Below are 21,192 nucleotides of genomic sequence, written 5' to 3' on the forward strand. Positions count from 1 at the left end.
GAGTTGGGTATACAGGTGCTCCATAAATCCCAGTTATGCCAGCAGCTGTTGTTGTGGCAGTGTGGAAGTGATCACACAATCCCGAGAATATGCCATCAGGCTCCTCTGTTATGCTCATTTAGGTGGAGTCATTTGTGGAAAGTCGCTCTCAGTTGAGAGCCGCCTGGAGCCCAGGAAGGGTGAATGGGTGGACTGTCAGTGCCCTGGAATCTCCATGTGACAGAGGCAGCTCTGCTCTGCCCCTGCCGGGATTTATGATCAGGGCTGCTGTTGGGCTCAGAGCCGCCTAGCACCACTCCCTAGACAGCCATGAACACCACAAATATTCTTCCATGCTGTCTGGGGTTCAAGGGGCGACCTCAATTCTGTAACACGTTATAGTGCCGTGTTACACAGAGACTGAACTCATGTGTCCAGGGCACGTGTGTGTGTGCTTGTTCACAATAACCTTTTATGAACTGGAGAAGTGATAATTATCCAAAACAGGTTTGCAGTTGTTAAAGATAAGGGTTTGGTCACTGGAAATAATGCCCATTTCAAATGCTGGTTGTATAATACCTGCTTGCCTCTACATTATTTGTGGTGTTTTTGTCAACAAGTGTTGACCTTGAAGATTACTTTTTTAATTGTGCAAATAGTTGAGTGAAATTTGCTCTGATGATCAAGGGTTGGTGCCAAACACGTGTTCTGTGCGAAGCCTTTATTCTTTTTTAATCACTGTGCCACAGGGTCTGCAGCTGACGCAAACCACTGGTCCAGTCCTGCCCATCTGTCTAGTGATCTGCAGCCTGTTTTCCTGACTTACGAGAATTAGAACACAGAATCTGATATTTCAGATTAGGTGCAGCAAACGTCTAAGTGGATAATTGGCTGACACTGGGTGGCCAACAATAAAAAAACAAATTGAAGTACTGTATACTAGATTGTAAGTAGCTTCAAGTAACAAAAATTAAGAGTCTATTTACATAATGTGCTACCCTTTCTCAATTTCTTAAAAAATGTTTCAATGAAAATCACATTGTATGTATTTATCAATAAGAACTGCTTCCTGAAGCCACACAGAAGGACATTAAGATTTTTCCAATGATTAACTGTATTTGGTTGAAGTTCCAAGTGAGGAAAAAATACTATTACCTCATAAATATAGTATAAATACTATCAACTTTTATTTTTAAGTTACTTCTTAATGATTGCGAACAGTTCTTGACAGAATGCTCTGGAAAATGAACTTCTTTAAATAGGTTTCCCTGTATCCAGAGAACACGTAGAGTTCAAATAGTTTGTGAACATGCCCTCAAAATGTCCCTGGAACTCCAGCCTTTCAGAAAGTCTTTCAAAGTGTATCATGTTACTGGTGCCTTAACATGAACAGACTGGTTGTGTCTAAAAAAAACCTCTTAACACACATGACACCCTGTTGTTCTGAAAACTTAATAAAAGACACACACACACCATTCCTTTTAATGCCCAAGTTCAAAAGCTCCGATGTTCCTCGCTGTCTTCTGTTGTCAGTGATTTTGAGTGCAAGAAGAAAGAGCCGATGGCGATACAAGTGCCCACATCCGCCTGAGCTTCATTGATCTGGCAACTGTACTATCTTTTCTGATCGTGGTCAGGAAAGTAATTGATTCCCTGGTTGTTGCTATTTTGTCATTATGTTTCCAGGTCATGCCAGTAATCTTCAAAGACACGAGCTCAACATCTGGTTTGTTGTTGTTTGTTAAGAGTAGAGCTGTTTGGGGTGCTGACTGAAAAAAATCCCTGGAAAAAAAATCAGAGGATGTAGTCTTCCCGTTATATAGCATTTCATTAATTTATATGGAAAAGACTTCTGCCATTCCTGTATTGCTGGGAGGAATTTATTTCCTAGGTCAAATTTATATATTTCTAGTGGGATTTCTTTTTTGCTTATGGGTCATATATCTGCAAGAAGCATACATTTTCTGCTGCTAAAAATCAATTTTAACAGAAGGATTTTTTAAGTCCGAAAAGAGTTAACTATTCTAAAAGCCAGACTTCTTGAATATAAGCAACATGTTGTTCTTGTTTCTTTCTGAATGAATGTAATTGTACTTCCTCATGAAGAAAATAAATGATAAACACTAAACCACAAATTAATTAAAAAATAACTCAGATTTGTTTTTCTACGAAGATAAAATCAGAACATATTTTACTTTATGGCGGATCAGAATCTGAACCACAGTTATGCTACAGCATTCCCAATGTAATATCCCCATGTCAATGACAAGAAAACCAGAGCTCCTTTGTGATGGACACTGTGTTCATCTGGTGCTCAAATTGAGGCCTATTGTGCAGACATCACTGAGCTTGTGTCTGGGCTGTGGGCTTGTTCCATACTGCTACAACGCTATGTGTAAAGAAGTGCCTTCAGTTCTCAGTTTTAATTGCACCTTTACATAATTTCCAAGTGTGTCCTTTGGTTCATGTTTCACTGTTCATTCGGGAGAAGCCTGCTGGGTTGAATTAATCAATACCTTTAAGAGTTTTGAATATTTGTATCAAATGCCCTTGCAGTCCTCTCTGTTTAAAGTTAACAAGGCTCAGTTCCTTCGGCTTTACAGTGTAGGACATTCCCTTAAGCCCCTGAATGGTGCCCCAAATTAATAATTATAATAATAATTCCTTACACTTACATAGTGCTTTTCTGGACACTCCACTCATAGGAGTAATGGGGACTCCCCTCCTCCAACAATGTGCATCCCCACCTGGATGATGGGACGGAACCCATAGTGCACCAGTATGCTCATCAGCTATCAGTGGGAGAACAGAGTGATGAAGCCAGTTCATAGATGAGGATCATTAAGAGGCCATGACTGATAAAGGCCGAGAGGAAAGCAGACTTACTAGTGAATTATACAATTTTAACTTACAGTAATATCCCTTTACTTACATTCTACATTTTTAACTATATATATTAACCTTTTGTTTACCCTTTTAATTTCTTCTCCACATAGTTTATAAGATGGAAACGATGTGTCAACGTGTTTTTTTTCAAGAAGTAGCATCTTCTGTCTCAACCTTAACCCCTTTTTCTGTTTAAAGTTTATGTTTTTGCGACCTGCATGCAAAAGCCTGTACTACGTTAGTGTCAATGTCAACGTCATCTGTCAGTTGTTTGCATAGTCTTAAATTTGATCTAAATCTGTTTTAATTTCATTTGCTTTTTGCCATTCCTACAAATTTTGTGTTATCCACAAATTTGACTAGTTTATTAATGATGCCAGAATCCAGATAAGTCATGTAAATGAAGATAATGAGGCAGTCCTAGCGCAGATCCTTGTGGTGCTCCATCAATCCAATTCGAGTATTCAAATACATCAATCCAGTTTAGGAATTCACTCTTTATCAATATGCTTTGTTTTCTGTTTATTAACCAATTCCCTAAATGTCTACCACCTGTAATTGTACAATTAACCTTTTCTAAGGGACCTTAATTAAAATGGTTCTGAATATCTAAATACCATATTTAAATGGTACCAATGTACCATTGTGGCTGTTCAAAGAACTCTGACAAGCAGGCGAGACCTACCTTTTATCTTTATTGTATTTATATTGTATTTAGTATTTAGTACCTGGTTTCCATAGATAATACTCTAGTTTAGTTCTAATATTTTTTATGCATGAACGTATATATAATATAAGCTCTGATTGTCATACAGCAGTTTCTCCCAGAGATCAATTGTGAACACTGCCCACATCACTCCCCCAGTTGATGCTAACTCTTCTACGGATACTATAGAACTTGGACTATGAATAAGAAGTTGATGGCTCTTCTGCTTCAGAGGAATGGTCAAACACTTGTGCTGCTGTGACAGTAAAATCAAACTAATTAACATTTTAAAATCAAATTCCACAAAGCTGATAAAATTAGAAAATAAACCCTTATCAAATTATAGCCATTCAGACTTAGCTGAAAGCAAGTAACACAATAGTGCTTCTGGCAAAACTCAGCAAAGGTTAGTATTCAAGAATTTGGTTACAAATTCAGGATATTGTCAATGTTACACAAATCAATTTCAGTAGCCAAAGTCTATGGTTTTATAAATTGGTTGTTGTTTTGAAGAATTAAGCTACACGAAAAGATCGGGTCCTGTTTTGTGATTTTAGTCGTACGCAGCGAAATGCAAGACACGACAGGACATGTGTTTCAAATGTGCAATTAAAATTGGTTGCATGATAATGTACTGCTAAGCTTAATTTCGCCAACAAGGTGACAGCCAGAGTCTGGGTGCGTTAGTGATGAGTAATTGCTCAGCGCAACAGTGTTCTGTGCGAATTACTCCTGGACTGACATAAGACCACCAAGGTGTCGTCCGTTGCTGGAGTGACAGTTAGGTGGGGAGGTCCTCACACCAAATTCCCAGAGAGGGTGATTTTACCAAAGCAATACTAACCATCACACCTGCTGTGAATACTTTTCTCTTTGAGAAGAGAATGTGATGGTGATGAAAGTAGGGCATCTATGGCCAAGCTTCACCTCTGTTGAATATTAATGAGATGATCTAGGATGTGTGTATCTAGGGTTCAGAGAACAGTGACCAGATGCATGTTTATTTGTGCTGTACGAGAGGAAAGGCGAACAGAATCCTACAAGTGGGCATCTGTAACCTGGTACAAAGCATGAGGCACAGATGGGCAGTGAATATTGCCTTTAATGGTGGCTTTACATGCTACTATCCTGTAATTTTTGTTGGAAACCTCTTATCACTTGATGACAAATGTTATTCAGTATTATAATCAAAAAAGACCTCGTTCTGTATTTATAAGTGAAAGGTTTCTTTTGGTGTTTAGCACATAATGGCTGTACTTGTGGCTGTGGACCATGAAATGATAATCAGTGACGGATGAAAGGAGTTTCCACCCAGGCATGAAGCTGATTCCTCTGGATGAAAAATGTGATTCAAAATTTGAGGTAAAGGCATTCTTATTATTTTATTTCAAAAGAAATAAAGTACATGACAACAAAAAGGGAAAACAAAGTGGTATACTTAACCTAGAGAATATATTATTTTTTTCTGTCAGTTGTAAACTCATTCTTTAAAATCAACAATACATTAAGAATTTAATGAAATGAACATGACTTTTGCTGAACCATCAAGAGGTACCCCTGTTCTCTCAGTTGGACACAGATGGTAAATCTGGTATAAACCAGGTGTAAGTGTTCTTGTTTTCTGCTTTTATCAAAGAACAAAGTCACTTGCAGACCAATTTATCTATCGTTTCGTTGTGACAAATGCATGCACCTCTATTCCCTGTGGCACTCAATTGTGCAGAGGTACAACAGCAGTTTCCAGTTGAGTCTCAGTGGGCTTGTGCTGATGGTGGCATTAATCTGAACAGCAGGAGCTGAGGGACTCAGGAGCCAGCTGCAGTCCCTACAGACTTTGTTTCAGTTCTTACCAACAAGGAATCGACTGCTCTCTTGACAGACAAATGCCCACATATGGGTCTCTTACTGCTATGTCAAGTCAATGCCTCGCAGTTACTATCAACATTTCATTAAATGCACATGCAAATACATCACATATACATGCAACACGCCCACACACCCATGTAGGTTGCACACACAATATGTCATCTCACTGGTGAGGTGATAGACTTAAAAAAAACACTTGAACCATCTGGCTGGATGATCATGTGAAAATGGTTCTTCTCAGATATAAAGATGTACAGAGGGACACGTGAATTTACTCCAGAGGGTGTTTTGAACACTGCCAGTTTTTGTCTATGTCTGCACCTCACTAATTATGATCATCTCATATTGTATTAGAGATGATCTTTATGTGCATTTCTGTTTCCTCATCAGAGCATCGGAAGTTATGCTGTACCATCTTCTAAAAAAATGTGGAAAATAAGGATGCAAAATTAAAAAGGTCATGGATTTGACATTGTGAAGAACTAATGTAAATAAATAGTTCTTTTGGTTTCCTCTAAGTATTGTTATTATTGTTATACAAATAAGGGATTAAAAGAATTGTTAGGTTATTAGGCAAAATGCCTCAAAGGTATTTTTCTGGAGAGTTCGGAGAGGGAAACTAGGAAACACTTGAGAGTATATCATGAAAATGCCGTTAATGTGGTTGTGCTCTGTATAATAATAGCATTCTCTCTGCTACAAACACCTCTGCACAGAGACCTTATTCACAACATGAACATCATGTTTCAGACTTGATGAGGAAGTGTTTCAGTAGGTGGCACTCCTCTGCTCATAATTATCTGTTCAGTCTTCTAAGTTGTGAACGCTTTGAAAATCGTGGGGAGATAAAAATATTTACAGCAATTTAATTATTACCAGGGCAAACATTTTTACACCATTACAAAGTTAAAAATGAATTCACATTCTAAATATTTAAATATATTTGGATATAAAACTAAATTTATGTATTTATATTAACAATTAAAAATTTAAAAGTACAAATTTAGTTATTTTAATCTGTATAGAATTAATAAAACAAATGTTAAGTCAGATAGTTACAGTACTAACATATTTGATATAGAAGACATACAGTATACAGGTAATACATATTTCATGTTAACAATCCAAAGAATATATACAGTATATATATTTAAGATGCTTAGTTTTAATTATTTATTTTCCCTGATTCCAGAAGGAAAACCAACAATAATAAATATTTGATATGGATGATATTTACTAAATTAAATATGCATTTTAATTAAATTAAAATTAATCTAGGCAAGGGTATTTCATTTGTCATCTTAAAATCACCAGACAAACAGTATACGTGGATAAATGTTACATGTTTAATATTACAAGAAATACATACAGATGATTCTCTTTACTCAGTAAAATTATTAAACACAAGGAGTTTATACTGTCTTGTGTTAAACTAACAATTACAAAAGAAGAAGGGGTAGCTTTTACATTTCCGTGGCTTCTGGAATAAATGCAGGGATAATTTCCCACATGAGAAATTATAATTCCCATAATTCAAGGTCTAGAATAAAAATATAATTTCTATTGTTCATTGTCACAAACACAAACTGTACTTGTGTGTTTCCCCTCTTAAATGGGGAAGAGTGCCTGCAATCTGCAAGTCCACTGAAGTGTTTGTGCTAATACACAAGATAGGAATTCGGTATCTGTGAACATCTTAAGGACATTTTAGGAATTCCATGTAAATAGATAAGTGTTTTTTTCAGTGATGGCACACATTATTTTTAATTCCTGCTCCTTCTGGCACTACTGTTCCTGTATAATTCTAGGATAAAGTGGGAGGCAATTATACTAATAAATTTACAATTATAATAACACATTTACAGTGGTATTTGGCACAATCCACCAAATCTATTGCACATATTAAAATGCTAGGTACAGTAAAGTGGTCAAGTATAATAACGGGCTTTTTAAATTATTGAAAAGTAATACCAGCATTACCCTGCCAATCATGTTATTTACAGAAAGTACAGCTATTACAGCGCTGTGATTCTTCACGCCTTTACTGTGCTTTCATTTACATTTATTTTATGACCACTGACTCAAAAAACTGAGTGTGTTAACTGGAGTGCTTTAAACAAAAGGAAATAAACTCAGCATGAGCTTAGCTACTTTTTGGTAGTCCTGGTGCCTAAATTTTACATACATTACTCCAGTAGTGACTCCTGTGGGATTTAATTCTGAGAAAGATGCAGCAATCTTAAATGGCCCAGCAGTCTGTAGAAACAATGCGTACTAATCTATCTAACAGGTATGTTAACAAGCGAAAGCTGTAAAAAATGTGTAGAAAACAGCCATTTTGGCCTTATTTGTGCTCAAACCTGCTTCTAAGTTCAAGAAGTCAAAACTTGCTGAGCAGTTAGGAGTCAACCCACCTTCAGGCATTTATCACACATTTTAGTTACAGACAATTCGAAGGGTCTGAGATTAGCCGTCAGACTTTTCTATGGTTTTCTCTGAAAAAGGTTTTGTCAGATGATGTACTGCTCTTAGTGTCTTTTTTTAACTGACTTTTTTTTTGCCACTTTTTTATCTCCAACTTAATATTTCATCTCTCGCTTCGCTTGCCTGGAACTCAGGGAAATAAACACAAGATATTTAAAATAAAACTTTGCAGGAGAACAGCTGAAGCAACAGACCCTGCTTTAGTACTGGGTGATGATTTTCAATTCTATTTCGCACCCTACCAAACGCTTTTTAACAAACGTGTTTATATATTTCTGTGCGTTCAACTCTAACTTGTTACATACATGACCGGAAAGTATTTGCATACTTTTTTTGCATGTGTGGTTTTAAAAGTTCGTTGATGTCTAATTTATTTCAATAGCCATTTTTTTTGTTTTAAAAAATACAGTTACAGCTGAATTTGTCGCTTTATATATACCATTATCAAACTATTCAAAATGTTCTACCTTACCATATATTTTTTGCTTCAAAGCAGAATAATACAAAGAACGTTTAATCTCCTTTGAAGCAAGGATAGACTCTTGAAACAAAACCCGATATCGCATTAAGCTCTTTTAAGTTTAAGTATTACAAAAGCGCTGAAGATGACTGCAGTGCCTCAACTTATTATCAGTTACTGTTTTATTATTATGAGCATTCCACTTAATTACCTGATCGTCTGTTAGCGTACAGTATATTACATGTGGAGCGTGCCTTTCCGTGCTTCTCCCGCGGGTGTTCGCTCACAGATGTTCGTGTGTTCGGAGCCACACGGCGTTGCAGAGAGTCCGCTGCGCCTGACGATCACAACTTCCGCCGTTTGGGTTCGAGGTGGTGACGTCACTCCTGGAGCGTGCTCAGTACCCACTGGGCCCTGTTACAGATATTCTATCACACGTTCCATAAGTGTTGTGTTTGGTAGTTTGTCCACCCCTTTAACCTTATTGTGTTGCAAATGCTTCCATAGCCAGATAAGGAGAGGTTAGCAGAAACTGCATGTCGATTTCTGCCACCAGGTGCTGTTAGTGAAGTGAAGAAGTGCTTTCAAAATGATAAGTGTCTTAGATGCTGTCTTTGTGCTGTGAAATCTGAGTGAGCATTACCTCCTTCACAGAGTACATTTCTCATTAAAGACATCTAAATTCTCTACGTCTGTATATTAGTCACAGCAACAAGATATCTTCGTGTCATGTAGTGACTGGAAATGGATGATTTCTGGAGGCCTCAGCACTTTAACATTGTAGTTGAAATGCTCTAACCTTTTTTTCCTCACAAGAAATAAAAATCAAGATCACCTGGGACAAAGGGATATTTTCGTTGTCATCCTTTCACTTTACGTGTTTTTCTGTTGTCCTGATTATCATCAGCCCATTGAAATGAAAACCCCTTTCTAAAACCTAATGTTTAAGCACTTTTTGAAAAGGGAACTCCTATTTTTAGTTTTTAGGCAAACTAAGCTCTTTTAAAATCACATAATCAATCAACATTGCTGAAATAAAAAATAATACCACCGTGCTTGTGCCATGTCTTTGAATTGACATTTATGTACAAACATTAATGTTTTGAATATAATATGGTACAATAATTAAAACTTTTTAAATGATTAAAGTAAGTTAAAAGTAGATAATATTTTCCATCATATGCTACGAGTAAAAAAATAATCTTTTACAACACTGGAAAAATACACTGAGAATAATAATATTGCTGTCCCTGTATTCTATGCTTTCCTTGTCTTAAAATACAAGTTATCTTTAAAACCCTCATTAATTAATGGTCATTACTGTCCAAAGCTGGCATAAAATATAGTCAGTTAATGCCACAGTGTAGGCTGAGGTTTGGAGAAACGGAAAGGATAGAGCATATAAGAATAACCTTACAGTTGAGCTGATTGTTGGGTCTCCTCTATCTCTTCCATAATGGATCAATGATTCAACAGGAATGGTTGAATGCTGAATGGTTCAACAGGAGTGATACAGACTGTGATGCCTTTGTTTTAAAACTGATCTGTGGCCATATAATCGGAAGCTTTTCCAACTTGTTTTTTATAGAACAGTTTGTTCAATGAAGCCGTAATCGATAAATAAATTCAGCCTTTAGAAGGGAAGAAATAAAATGGAGCTAACGGGTCACGAAGGTTGAACGTGAGGGTGAATTAGATGTCACGGACATGTAAACTCCATGCACTGCCGCAGAGTTTGTAGTGTGCGTAGATTTCATGCACAGAGAGTTTCGTTCTGGCACGGCTGAAATCAAATCACCGCTATTTAGGCCGGATCTGATAAGATTCCATTTGGATTAAATCTTTCAGAGACACGTTATTTATGTTTTTATTAAGGCCGCGTGGTGAAGCTGTCCGGTTGTGCGTGACTTTCTTTTTTCCAAGACATTAACTTCAGAGGAAACTTGAACAGAGATCAGAGAGGTACAGCAGCTTGAGCAGCCCCAGGGAGGGCAGCAGCAGAGTTACTGCACCTCTGCAGGCCTCTCCACTCCAGCACACTGTTTGGAACATGTTGCCTGGCAACAGGTTGAATAAACACAGCACCTGGCATCTCCAACAGGAAACCGCAGCACTTTTAGCTCGAAGACCTGCTGTGTGTGCACACACAAACACTAAGAGCAGCGAACACACAGACAGCAATTGTTTAGAAGTTTGTTAATGCAGATAATAAACCATGGACAAAAGTGGATATACAAACTGTATACTCTCACCAATGATTTACAGCTGGTAATAGCTTAGTTCTAGCTGGAAAATTGGTAGCACATTTCATATACAGTACGCTTCAAGTGTTATTCTTACATGTTCACTTTACCAAGGTAATCATATGGGAACATTTTAAAGTTATCTACTGGATCACTGGTTTCACAGTTGCATAAATCAGTCATTGTTATTGCCTGATTGAATATGTTGCATTTAGCGATATACTGTACATTTGTTAAGAAGAAAACATGATTAAGTCATACATATAATATAACAGACAAAAGAAAAGAGATTATGGAAATTGAAAAAGGCAAATTCAGTGTAATAAAATGGGTAGTGTAAGTTAGGAAAAAAAACAACAAAAGGGAGTGAACATCTTATCTGCAAGATCTGTCTGCTGAGAAAGGAATTATAACCCTAATACAAATGACAAGGTTCAGACCATCTGAATGCAGAAATTATCTTGAAATCTCAAAGCATTCACTTGACTTTCTGGAAACTCCCAGATCCACAGAAAAGAAGAGAGGGGGTTCCTTAAGATGCTCCACTCTTTCCTTGTGTAAAGCGCAATTAGCTGTTTGTATAATGAATGTACGCTAATTTGCATCAATACACATAAAGACTGCAGCTTGGTGTTATTAGTGCATTACCTTCACTGCTCGTATCTGTCCCATCAATTTATTGTTATTGTAAGCAGTTCAACAGAAGCTTCCCTATTGATTTCTCCTCGCTGCTCCCTAATAGTAGATAGACTTTAGAAACGAGATGGATTTCATATCTATTATCTAATGGAATTCCTCCTCTTAGAAAAGCTATGGATTTTCTGCCATTGAACCAAAAAGAAGGAGGGACACAGTAGCTCACGCAGCTCAGAATAGCTACTGGCTGTATGGATTAATGCACAAGGGAATGATATGGCTGGAAAAGGCAAAGAGCCATTTTCATAGTTAGACTGTAAAATAGCATTTTCTCAGGCAGATTGCACTTATCATAAATGTTTATTGACCAGAAGCAATCTTCATGCTTTGCTCTATCCAAGTAAACAAACGCAAAGCTGCACAAGAAAGTATTATTTTTCATTTTTAAAATCATTTTAAATCATGTATATATTTTTTTGTTTTGTTATGGTTTTGTTCCACTTTTGAATGCCATTGAGGTAAACTCTGAATCATAGCAAACCTTTGCTGATTGACTCTCGGTAATTGAGGGTGTGTGTCCACCTATGACACATCTAAATGTAGGGCTTTGATACCCTTAGGGGCACAAATGACTCCAATTTGTGTCATTGGGAGTGTCATACTACAGCTGTTTTGTACAAAGGACTTCCATTGCTGTGTACAAATGTTCCCTACAATCCTTTAAACCTCACAGATTTATGCATGACAGTATTATATTTTATCGATTCAAAATATCCAACTCCAGGTAAAATTTACAATGCTTTTCCTGCTGTTCTTTTAGAGTGCAACTAAAAGGTTCCTTAAAATAATCATCAGAAATCATAATAAAGTTGCCAAATTTATCAATACATTAAAAATGCATTCAATTTAATTGAACATTGTACACTAAACTATCAGCAAAATGTTAATTCAGATATGTTGGAATTTTGTTGATGAACTGGAGTTTATTTCTAAGTGAACTTGTTCTTTAAAGAACGCACTGATAAATGAGTCCAGATTGAAAAGCAGTTCTTGAAGCATTTTTCAATTATTCACAATTAGGCCATTGTGATTGGTTCATAAGCTAAAGTACATGCATGAACTGGGCTGTGTTAGTGAAATATACTACAGTCTAATTAGACTGGCATCCATCATGAATTTAAGACTCACATTATTGAATGGTTTGTGATCTTTCATGAATTTTAAGTTGGTGTATACTGTATGTAGTATACCAAAAATTAACAATCAGAAGTTGACATATAAATAAAGGAAATTAATGACTGTTCAAGTGAAAAGATCAGAAGAAAATCAGAAGAAAATGTTTTTAAAAATGGCAGTGAATATCACTACTGGCATATCAAATTAGAGCATATTGGCATGTAAATTAGGCATTCCAGATGTCATTATAAATGGATTCTCTATGTGGAACGTAAATCAATGAAATTATAATTTGTGTTGGAACATGTTCAACTACGCTAATTCACTCTCTTTAGAATAGTGCTCTCAGTCCTGGGAACATGGACAGTACAGGCAGAGTGACCATAAGAGCTGTCCATCCACACTATACATTTCATATTGCGGATGTGCATATCTAAATATCACCTACTTTATTCTCCTCTTGGTGCTTCAGAGATTAGTCTTTCGGTGGAAAGACTAGAGATTAGTCTTTCTATTAGTGTTTCAGTGGAAATGATGCACTTTCTTTTCACTGAATGTTACATAATTTCTATATGTAAATGAAATTCAAAATCAGTTAGCTACTACCAACCAAATGGGCTAAAAATCTCCTCCTTTCTTATGTTTTCCTGAAATGGACTGGATAAATGTAAAATACACGACACCAGCATTTTACTACAAACTATGAAATAGTAATACTTCATGGAAAAAACGTGTTAATATATCTATTTGATATAGAATACATTCTAAAGACGAGCAGTTTGCTTCTGAAGTGTAAAATCAAATAATCACAGGATTTGAAAATGTATGACTTGTCTACTCTGGTCACTGTGTGCCTGATTTTAAGAGTTCTTCTGTTTAATTTATACAATGAAGAATATTTGTCTAAAAGTGTTTTGGTATTAATTTTGGTATTAATTTGGTATTGTTCCTAAATGTCTAGTTAATAAACAAGTGTACCCTACAAAACTCTGAAGGCATAAATTGTGTCTTGTGTAATTTCATATATAGCCAGATCTTTTTTTGTTAATTGGATATTTTCTGCATATCATTAGTCCATCCCTTAAAAATTGTTTGGTATGATGTCTTTACTGCAGTAGCATGAGAAGTCCATTTGAACTGATGCCTCACAGGCTCTGGTAACAAGCATAACAACACAGCAAATTTTGATTACTGTTGTTTCAGATGTTAAGCTGTGATAACAACCACACAAAAGAATCATGTCACTGTTAAGTGGCATCTCTTTTGTTTCTAAGCCATTATGTAGCACATTTAGAAAACCAAGAACTGGAAGAGAGATATCTCCATTTTACATAAAGACATCTTTTTAAATAAAAATGAAGCATAAAAGGCTGAAAGTAAAAACTGTTTCTAGTTTTGTTATGTTTCCATCCACCATCCAATAAGGATTTATTATATCCAAGATCACTCAAAGCTGGATATTTAAATGTAAGCATTTATTTGCATGGCTTATAGGTCTTTTCTCTTCCTTTTGGATGTTAGCTCATAAGGAGTTAGCCCACCCAGCACCCCAGGGTGTGTAATTCAGGAATGACAGAGAAATTAGACCTGCACTGTCAGGGTTAGGTGACACTTTACAATGGAATATTTCAACACTGCTCTATGCTATGCACCAACAATAACCCGGTAGGATTTTAACACATAAAACTGTGGTTAGGAAGGTTTGAAAGGCAAACTGTTTGTAACCCTGTTAGAGCATTGTTCAATCAAAGGTGTCAAAATATTTTACCATGTTTGTCTTCATGCAATGCACTTGCTATTCTAGCACTATTTAAAATACTGTGTGTATCATTATCTACAAAATGCCAAGAAAGAAGCTGTTAGTGTCAAAAGAAGGGAAACCATTCTAAAAGAATCCAAAAAGCGGAGTTGGTTATTGGAAAGATGATATTTATATTAAGATGTTTATAGACATCTTAACCTCTTCTAAAATAGGCATAAAATAATAATCATAAACAGTGATTGATCTAGCTGTTTGTCCCTTTGGTTTTCAAAGAGCTGAAAATGTTTAGAAAGTGCAAGAAATACAGCCTTTTGTGCTGTCTGTCGTCTTGTTTCAGTTTAGTTGAAAAGGGGTCTTTTTAAGTCTCTTCAAATACACAAATCCATTCCCTCACTTAAGGAAAGAGATGACTATGGCCCTCATGACTTGTGAACATTTGGAAGTGATCATTGTTTTTAAGAGCTGCGACAGGTTTCCATTATTTGCCCCCAGAAGCGATGCTGCCTTTGGAAAGATGGGAAAGTTTGGTCAGAAAAGTCCCAATTGAATCAACCCTGCAATCGTCTGAAAAGAATGTAATTTCTGAACAACTACTATTGTAAAACAGAGTGGATTTAAAATCTACCTGTTTATCTAGCCATCCATTTACCATTCTACCTCAAAACAATAAAAGACCTGCAGGGAATGAAAAGATAATAATTACATGGGATTATTAATACAGATTATAAACAACATGTTTAATGTTTTGTACAGACTTTAACATTTTTGTAATACTGCTTGCAACCTGGGACAACACTATTTACAGATGGATGAAATATATTGCAACACATTTTAAACAGGAGGAATACCATCTTGCCAGTCACTGAGAAACCTGTTTCACTATGGATATAATTGTATGTTAAAGCAATAATGTGACATAACCATTTTCTACACATTGTACTGTATGTAGTTACTTAGACATGCTTCCTTTTTTCCTATTTGTGGTTTTAAATGCTCTTGCACTTACTTTCCACTGGTGTCCTTTGGTTTGTGTTTCCTAGCAACTTCCTTGGTACCTTCTGGTTCGTGGCTCATGGTGACGTCAGTGAGAGACATGTGAAACCTCCTGTCTGTCACTGCAGAGCTTGTGGCATCTCCAAAGATGGATGACAGGTCAGAGGATTCTGACAATACTTTTTAATTCTCTCCTTGTGGGAACAGGGGATATCAAAAAGTAAAAATAGAATTGCCTCTTCCAGATTGGGTGAGTATATATATAAATATTTTTGATCATAAATTGTTTCATAAATTAATTTCAAAGTGCAGATTGTGATTAAAATGATCAGAATGACTTAAAAGAATAAGTACCACAAGCTTTTTCAAAGGCATCTTCATTCTCAGCAGTGATTGTGAAGCTGAAATAAAGCTCAAAATCACAACAAGAGCAGTCAGGACATAGGAATACTACACCAACGAGCCTCACTCAATGTGAAATCCATCTGCAGATGCTAATTGCTTTCTTTTAAGAAATTTAGAATCACTATCTACATTATTTTTGTTATATCCACCCAATTTGGAATACCCAGCAGTAGTGTTTTTCACGTCCTGACTTGCAGCTATGAACTTGACCTCAAACATGGTAGAATGAGGGACGTGTGTAGACAGACTCCTCTGAACGCCCGCCTTCGAGCCACTTGTCTTTTAAAATGTCAAACGTGCAAGTATCCAGGAGGCCACATGGGGCGCTGTGAGATAAGAGAGCTCTAGTTGACTAATCCTGCCAACGGTATGAATCCTGGTTATGGCCAACTTGTGGCATGACCCAGGATCAAACCTGTGATCATAGAACTCCACATGCACTTGGGTGCCTTCACATTTATTAATACTGATGACAAAATAGGAACAGCACACCTCAGACAGCAGAAAGTTTCACAGAATAGATCATTTTTCTTGCTTAAAATTTTGAAAAGTGTAATGCAATAATTGTAATTGCATTATCCAGAAAACACTAGGGTCACATTAATACACACCTTTGTACCTAGTAGTACGATACATATCGTCCTCTGGCAGGACAAAACACTGACTAGATACAGTACCTCATGTAGTGTGCTGTAAGTTTCTGACTCATGGAAAGTAAAATCTATGAATCTTTTTCTATGCAAAATTGCTCTAAGACCATCACACCCTTTAGTTTTTGTAAGTGAACTACAGTACCAAGCTTGACCTTTCTGGAAGAAAGAACCAGGTGTCTAGCCATAAAGTCCTGGTATAGTACATGGTGGAGTTAATTATTTCCCCTGTCCTAACAGGTGCACCAAGACCAAAATGATTAAAACATAATAGAACCCCTACAATATATCACAGCGGACATTAGTGTTTTTTGTACGTGAGCTTTATCTTTGTTTGACAGACATAACTTTGGTGAGTTTGTCCAAATAGCTCAATTTTCATTTCCTGGCAGGGTGACCACCATACTGTACTATACCACTACACCAGTAGGCTTGAATGTCTAGTAATGGCTACTACAATGGCGATGGGTAGATTCATCCTTTTCCTTTATGGTTCTGTTATAGTCACTCCCCAACTTGTGGATATTAATAACCATTAATTTACCTGCAGTCTTCAAGTTTTCCATATACTATCTCCTTTCATACCCCGGGGATACAGGAAACCTTCTGAGGCCTCTCCAGAGTCCTGAGATCTCCAGAGCATAATGGTACTGTAGATTTGTTTTTGTTGAATCTTACTTTAAATACTTAAAGTGTGAATGAATGCAATGCTCTTGTCTTTTGGAATGGTTAAGTATATAGAATATCTAAACTTCTCTGGGCATAGGATATGGACATGTTCCTAAAACCAAAAAGTATGAGTGGGAAACAATCAAGACCACTGATGAAAGCTCTTGCATTTGAAAGAGATTAAGTAATTCTTGATGACAACTGTTGATCAGTTTCGGGATACAACTACCATGCTTTACACCATACAGTCCAGGCCCCAGAGAGTTTCTGAAAAAAAAAAAACACAAGTTGTGTGTAAATACTAACCCTTACCCTACTTGGGTGTCAACTCAGCATTTCCGCGATCTATATCTGAGCCTCTCTGGGCAACGGATTTTGACACGTTCACCAAACCAAAGGTACGAATCTTAATTGCAAGAGCTTTGATCAATGGTCTTGATTATTTCCTGCCTGTACCTTTAGGTTTGGGGAACATGTCAAAATCCGATGCCAGAGAGGCTCAGATGTTGATCACTGAAATGTGCCGTTGACACCCCAGGTAGGGTTAGGGTTAGCATTCACACACTACTAAGACCATTTTTAAGCTCAGCGCTGGATTTTGGGGCTCAAGTCAATTTCAGGACGGGTGGTTTCGTACCCCTCTCTGAAATTTTTTTTTCCGGAAACTCTCTCGGGTCTGGGAGGTGCAGTGCACCTACTTAAGTCTTAGTAGTGTGTGAATGCTAACCCTAACCCTACCTGGGGTGTCCACGGAACATTTCCGCAATCTATATCTGAGCCTCTCTGGGATCGGATTTTGACGTGTTCCCCAAACCAAAAGGTACAAGTGGGAAACATTCAAGACCATTGATCAAAGCTCTTGCAATTAAATGAGACTCAATAATGCTTTGTTACAACGTTTGATCCCACCGACTCATTTTCGAGATACAACTACTTTGCGGTGCACCGTGCCCGCCAGACCCCAGAGAGTTTCTGAAAAAAAACTTTTCAGATAGGGACAAGGAACCACTTGTCCTAAACCTGACTTGGACCCCCAAATACAGCGCTGAGCTCACAAATTGTCTAGGTAGTGTGTGAATGCTAACCCTAACCCTACCTGGGGTATCAATGGAGCATTTCAGCGATCAATATCTGAGCCTCTCTGACATCGGAGTTTGACATGTTCCCCAAACCTAAAGGTAAAAGTGGGAAACAATCAAGACCATATATCAAGGCTCTTGCAATTAAATGAGATTCAATAATGCTTGGTGACACTTATTTATCCACCGACTCAGTTTCTTAAGAGCAAAAACCACTTGTCCTAAACCTGACTTGGGCCCCAAAATCCAACACTGAGCTAACAAATTGTCTAAGTAGTGTGTGAATGCTAACCCTAACCCTACCTGGGGTGTCAACGGAACATTATGAAAAATATTCATAGCTCTGGTGTCAACTGAGCGTTTCTGCAATCTACTGTATTTACAGTATTAATACATAACTATTTAAAAATAATTCATTATTTAGGACAAATAGAACTTTGTTCAGTGCAATGCTATTATGATTACCGTATAGGATTACTGGAATGTTTTAAGAGAGACACATTAAATCCATAACTCCTGCTTACTGATGTGTTTTGTTCGTATTTCATTGGGGGTATGAATAAATCTGGAGGGCACTGTATAGATTTACATGGTACAAAAATGGAAAAGGTCTGAAAAATACTGATCCGTTTGTTTTAGTTTTGCGCCATCCTTCTAATCTTTCAGAAAGAAGAAAATCATGGAACACATGGTATACCAACACACTGTAGCCATCCGCATGTTATTCTGTCGAATGTACAATTAGAGACCCTGCACTCAGCTAAGAAAGATAAAGCCTTATGAAGAAACAGGGGTCACATTTTCCAAATGGAAGTTAATAGGAAAGATAGACTGCTGTGTCCATCAAAGTGTTACTTCAGGCAGTCTTTGAATGTGGTCTTTTGAGAAGCTGCTGATTTCTTTGACTTAATCTCACATGTGGGATGAAAGATAGCGCGGCCAGGACTTGCTAGTGTCGGCTTTATTTCACTTGTTCGAATTAGGCTCGTATCCTGCTGTGTTGTCATAACATCTAGTAAGTAACAGAGTCCCTTTTTTATGAAAAGCAGGTCTGTATGGTCTTGGCAAGTATAGAAACAACAACTCAATATTTCACTTTTAATATCCAAGGAGCAGTAATGCTTTATACGTAATATGAAGTATACTGGTGTCATCTTTTATATGTGCCATTGCCGATTCTTGTTTTGTTGCACAAAAAAATCCCAACAGTGTTGTATCAGATTGTCTCTTTCCTTTAATTTGAAAGTATATATAGAAACTGAAGCTTGTCCTGTATTGTGCTGAACATCTATTGTGTTTACTTCTATGGATCTCGTTACAAAGACAAGTGAGCCATGTCAGATGCAGACAGCTGATGAAAACCTGCATGGTCTGTTCTTGTTAGTTTTGTTCTCCAGCATGTTTCCTGACAGCACTCCAATACTTCTTCAGCAACACTTTAACAAGCATTTGGATGTTATTAATATTACATTCAGTATTCTCCAGTTGATAGAGTCAACGGAAAAAGTCCATGATACCACACAAATTTCATTCTAATATTTATCAGATTATCAATGAGAGATAGGACAACACTCCTTTGTCCTAAAAAATGATTTAGGATTCTACAAATGTATACATACAGCATTGTTACTTTCATAGATAACATTGCAGTTGGCTGGAAATCAATCCATTCCTGGTAGCTCATAATCATTGAATAATATACAGTATGCAATGACAGGCTGTATCCCAGGCAAGGAAAATAACAATTACTAACAACACTCATAAACCAGGCGAGGCCATTCTGCCTATCAAACCCATTTGGTAAATTAGTAGCTAATTGATCCACAAATCTCATCCTGGTGTTTCTTGAAAGAAACAAGGGTATCTGCTTCAACAACACAATAATAAATTAATGTTTAAAAAAGGTCTGTGCTACAAACCAATCTGGTTGTATATATATTCAAATATTCCAATTTAGCCAATTATATGTGTATAAAAAGATAATTGTAACTGCAATCACCTCAATGATGATTGGATAAAGCCAGTGGTTTTTACCTGAGTCTTCTGAAAATGGAAGCTGTGAGTGACAATATCCATTAATTACCCACATCAACATCAGCTGTTTAACAATAACCATTTTCCATTACCTTCTAATAAAAAACATAGTAACGATTATTTGCTATGGCTTACGCAGTTAAACTGGGATTAACAGAATAAATAGGGGAAGTGATTTTTAAACTGTTTGCAAACTTAATGCATGAAAGTCAGCCTTGCATATTATCAAGTCTAATCAGAGCTGCATGCTTCACTGCTTCAGTAATTGTACTGGAATTAGTCATATTCTTGTTGTATCCTCGTTATTTGCTGACAGTAGTAACAAGGGGTTACAGATTTGTTTCATTATTCTAGTCTGTTAATACACTTTACTTCTGGTGCAGTGGTGCCCATATGTATTGGGACTGTCGGGGGCCAATATATAGAAGGACACTATTACTAGGTAGAAAAACAGAATAGAAAGGATATATTTCTTCACATAAATGACAATTCTGAATAATTCAAAGTGTGGGAAGGTCACTGGAGGCACATCACTGTAGAAACCTAGATAAAAGTACTGCTAGAATCCGTTATTTACTTCTATAACCTGCAAATGTATTTGCATGCATGTGTGCATGTATGAATATCTTGCAATTCCATTCATTTTGCAATTCTGTTCATGTTAATTAGGAAACTTTCTACAATCTTTTAACATGTTCTGTGTTGTCCCTGCGGTTTTTACTTTAAAATTTTACTGAGGTGAAACACTGCCGTTTTATAATGCAGCATTATGTGATACATTTTTGTGAGCTTTTAAAAATGGATTAAAAACAATTTTGAAAGGAAAAAAGGAACGTTTATGTAAAAGGAAAGATGTGATTTGTTTATTTAAATAAATATAAATATAAAATGTACACATATAATTTAAAATTATATTTCTATTTTAATTATTATTGGTTTTATTAAAGTTTGTAAACCAGGGCTGTTTTTAGATCTAATGAACTCCTTGGTAAGAAAATACTAATTAACATGACATTATATAATGTTAAATATATGATGTAATAATTGTAATATAATGAACATTATACACTTTAATGCTTCACATGACTAGATTTTCGTCCTGTCCAGGGTGAATCCTTGTGCCTGTTGCTCACCGGGTTAGGCTCCGGTTCCCCCATGACCCTG

The 21,192-nt window shown here is 36.7% G+C and overlaps 1 long non-coding RNA gene across 1 annotated transcript; it reads right to left on the bottom strand.

Annotated features, from left to right (window-relative positions):
* Positions 1 to 4,934: 4,934 nt before the first annotated feature.
* LOC148661213 (uncharacterized) lies at positions 4,935 to 8,663 on the bottom strand. The gene is made up of 2 exons (XR_015939477.1): positions 8,593 to 8,663; positions 4,935 to 6,263 (listed from the first exon to the last, which is right to left on the bottom strand). It is a non-coding gene; the product is annotated as an uncharacterized LOC148661213 (long non-coding RNA).
* Positions 8,664 to 21,192: the final 12,529 nt, after the last annotated feature.

Source organism: Lepisosteus platostomus, chromosome 6 (genome assembly GCF_059453375.1).
Source record: "Lepisosteus platostomus isolate fLepPlt1 chromosome 6, fLepPlt1.hap1, whole genome shotgun sequence".
NCBI lineage: Eukaryota > Metazoa > Chordata > Actinopteri > Semionotiformes > Lepisosteidae > Lepisosteus > Lepisosteus platostomus.